We start from the raw sequence: 4221 nt of genomic DNA on the forward strand, positions 1-4221 counted from the left end.
TCCCGGGGGCCGGGGAGGAGGGGCCGGCTGCCTGACTGCCCGCTGCTCCCGGCTGGCTGCCCCACGAGCTAGGAGACAGACAGGGCGCTCCGGCTGCCCCCCTTTTATACCCCCCCAATGGGCATGCTCTGACTTCCCCAGCGAACACCAGCCCGGCCACGCAGCCAATAATGTTGCAGAGCGGTCTAACCCCCTCTCTTCCCTCCCTCCCTTCCTTTCTTCCCTCCTTCTCCCTCGTAACCCTCCGGAGTCCAGCTCGGGGAGGGAAGAGGGTACAGAAAGTTTCTGCCGCACGGTTTCTTCGCGGGCTGCTCCCGGGTGGGGGCTTTAACCACCCCGGCCAGCCCAGGGGAGGTGTGGGGCTGCGGACATCCCCCGCCGCCCCCGCAGGTGAGGGGAGGAGGTGGGGGTCCCCGCCCCGAGCCCCTGCCCAAAATGCTGGGGTGCACCCCCTGAGCACCTCTCGCTGCCGGATGGCGAGCCCCAAGCCCTGGGGGGTGAGAGGGGGCAGCGGGAGATTGCTTTGCCCACCCCGCTTTCGGGGCTCTCTCTAGGTGTGCACAGGGCACAGGTGTCCGCGCCGGCCGCCTTGCCCCGTGCCAACCCCCAAACTGCTCCGAAGGGCTCCCTGGCAAAGGCACGGTCATTCAGGGGTGCGGGCCGCACGGCCCCCCTGGGCTCACACGCCTGCCCCTGAGCCCTGCCCCGTGTTACGCGTCCCAGTGCAGGCAGGCAAGACTCCGCCTCAGCAGAAGCGAGCCCCCGCGTCCACCCGTGCACATCCCTGTGGACAACATGGATGCTCCCCCTCCACAGGGCAGCGGCACTCGGATTTTGCACCCCGTAGAGCACCTTCGCAGAGCAGTTCCAGCTCGCTAGGTCGCCTCTGCTTCCCACGGGCTTCTGCAAGCGAGCACTGTTGCCTTTAAGCCAAAGGGACTTTTCCCAGGCTTCACTGTGCATGTACAGCAGTGTGCGGGCTGAATGCGCTCCCACTGCTGCGCCGGTGCTGCATGGCAGTTGCGTTGTGCTGCACTAGGCAAAACTCACCTTCTCCCAAAGACCTACCCATCAAGCCTGCCCCACCGGGGAAGCGGCTGCCCCAGGAGAAGGGACCCCGCTCGCTTTCCACCAGTGGCTAAGGCAGCCCTGGCCCTTGCCCGCACCCTCACTGCTGCCTGGGTAGGAGCCCCCTTGCAGGGGCACGCAGTCCAGGTTGCGCCACCGGGCATGCACCCTCCTCGGAGCAGAGAGGAGCAGAACTGCCTGAGATTGGGCAGCAGGTTGATCCATCTCAGGCAGCGCTTGCCATACATTGTGGCGTGAAAGGGCAAGGATGCAGCAGCCCTCGCCCCAACATGCAATAAAGAAAACTTTTTTTTCTCTTTTTTTCAAGTTTGCACTTTTTTCTTTCAAGGATGGGGCGCCTGGTGCAGCTCTGAACAGTTGGAATTGCCCTCAACACACCCAAGACAATGTGAGCAGGACTGGTCCTTTCTCACTAGGCTTTGGACATCCTGCCCTCCCCAGCATCCTTCTGTTCTCTGGGTTGTCCTCTGGGCTGTGCTTCTCTGGGCTGTGTTGCTGCGTATCCCACCCAGCAGACCTGGTGCCAGGGCTGTGGGCTTCAACCGAAACCTTGGCACACCTGGGAGAGACATGTGATGCTGAGAAAACGGTTCTGTGCACACCAGACTCAAACACAGGCATCAAATCTCAGCTCCTACATCAATATTTAAGCATGTGAAGCAGTGGTCTGGCCGTCAAAGAGACTGAGCATCTGCCGGTATGTGTCAGGGCTCCGGACTTCTCCCAAAAAGAGGTATCTCCATCGATGCTTACCTTTGGTTTTAGGAGTTTCTCCTAGATGCCCAGGACTTAGTAAATCGCAATTGTGGGTCCTTGCAAACCACTCAGCAGAGCTGGTCTGCTTAACAAAGAGCAACCACCTTTCCTCACTGCAAAAGCAAAACCCCATCAAAGGAAAGGACCCAACCTTGGCAGGGGGGTAAGCAGGGCTGTAAGCTACTGTTAATAGCTGAAGGAGCCCAGCTCCCTTCCCTTCCCCCAGCTCACCACAAGGACCTCCTGAGAGTAGACAAAAGAAAGCTTGGAGGGTTAATCTCCCTGAGAAAAACAAGTGATTTTCCAGTAAACAACTGCAATAGCAAACAATGGGGGTGAAAAATAGCGATCATAAAAAAGTCTGCTCGGAGGAAGAGGCGACCCAGTAAGAGAGGTGTCTCTCCTGCTGGGGGAAAAACAAGGCAGCAGTTTGGTGAAGCTTCAGCAGCAGCAGCAGCAGCAAAATAAACCCCACAAGTTGCCACTGGATCTACTTGTGTTTGTGCCTTTTGATCTTTTAATTGCTTCTTAGTTATCCTTCAGTGCAAATAAATAGTGCATTGTGTCAAGAAAGAGGAGGGGGGCGGGGAAGGGAAGAAAGAGACACAAAAGAAAGAGCTGTTGCCCAGAAGAGAAAAGGAACAGGTTCTTTCTCCCCACCTTTAAAGGAGTGAATATATCTGTATTTGGGGGGGAGAAGGGGGAGAAGGGGATAGGATTAGAAATCAAAGCAAAATTGGAGAGAAGCACATTAAGCCTCGGGCATCCTTACAGTAGGAAGAAAAGAGGGAGGTGGTAAAACCCTCTGGGAGTTTATTCGGTGAGTTATGAGAGGATCCACGAGTGTAATATTGTTAAAGGTCAGCCTAAACCTAATTTAAACTAGGGATGTGTGACCTCCGCCCTTCATTTAATACAGTCATAAGGAACATTACACTGCAGATAGCTGGAACAATAGCTGCCTCCACCCCAAACTCCAGCTCCTGGCATTGCCTGCAAGGAGGGCCTGCGAAGGAGAGCAGGAGGAGGACCAGTAAAGCCAAGGACGCAGCTAGCCTGAGGACAGGGAGGCAGAAAGAGAGGGAGAGGAGGGCCTCTGGACCACAGCAATGACAGCCAAGAGGCTTGCAAAAACACAGCATCCCAGGAAGCATTTTGGTTTGAAAATGGATTGGGCTGCAGCAAAGCATCACCTGAAACCATTGGAAACGCAATAAAAATAAAAATAGCCCACTGTGTCTTGCATTTGTCTGACCTCCGTGGTCATCGGCGCGGTTCGGGAGAGAAATCGCGGTCATGGGTTCCCGTTAAATTCGCAAGGAGCAAGGACAGCGTTTGCAAAGCAAAGTCAGCCAAAGCGAGCTGAAACTAAATGAGTCTAAAGCGGGAGCTGGAATAAAAGCAACATCTGAAAGGTGGCCTGAAACAACCAGGGGATGCCCAGGACTCGGAGAGAAAACCTCTGCTGCTGCAGCAGCTGTGGAAGCGTCTGGGCAGGCTGCAAAGCCCCCTGATGGCGCTGCCCATCTGAGCTGATAAAAGCGGCTCGTGGGTGGCCACCAACATGTGGCGATGAGCCGGAAAGCTTTCCAGGGAAAGAGGGAAGAACAGAAAAGCTTGGGCCAGCCTGGACCTTGTAGGCAGGGATGTGAGCTTCAGCAAAGGCAGAGGAATGTAAATAGCTGCAAAAATGCAGTGGTCACGGGCCAGGGTGGATGTTAGTGATGCTGCCGGTGAGCTGAGCCAAGCAGATACCTTCAGGGAAGGGGACATTTACATGACTTTTCCCTTCCTCTCCACCTATAATCCAAAGAGGGGAGAGGTCACCTAATCCCAGCCCAACCAAGACACCCTGTGATGCTCGTTTGGCTTATTTCACAATTATACCACAAATGACAAGGTGAGCAGAACGGGGATTTGAGGTGCATGGTTCAGGTGCTGTGCCTACAGCATTACAAAGGTACCCCAGTTTGTAAAGCACCTTATGTTCTCATATGTCAAGAGTGAGGACAACCAGGAGAAATCAGACTGCTTTACTGACATGCCCAACACATCTGGGCACCGCAGGTTGAGATGTCCAAGACGAGACAAAAAGAGGGTCAGGGTGGGCCATGGGTTTGGGTGTCCTGTCATTGAAGACTAGGAGAAAAAGTCATCCCTAATGAGAACAGAGAGTGATTAGCTGGAGTCCTATACACAGCTGTTTAATGGCAGAGGAATAATCGTACTTGGCCCAGAGTGTTTTTCAGTGGCTTTAAGAAAGCGATACCTTTTGTTTTGTACAACCCAGGAGCCTGGCAATAACACCGTGTCCTTGCATGCTGCTAAAATATATTGATCCTGGGGCACACTAAACTGTTGGAACTGGAGAGATTC

The sequence above is a fragment of the Aptenodytes forsteri genome, unplaced genomic scaffold, assembly GCF_000699145.1.
Source record: "Aptenodytes forsteri isolate BGI_AS27 unplaced genomic scaffold, ASM69914v1 Scaffold8, whole genome shotgun sequence".
Classification (NCBI taxonomy): domain Eukaryota; kingdom Metazoa; phylum Chordata; class Aves; order Sphenisciformes; family Spheniscidae; genus Aptenodytes; species Aptenodytes forsteri.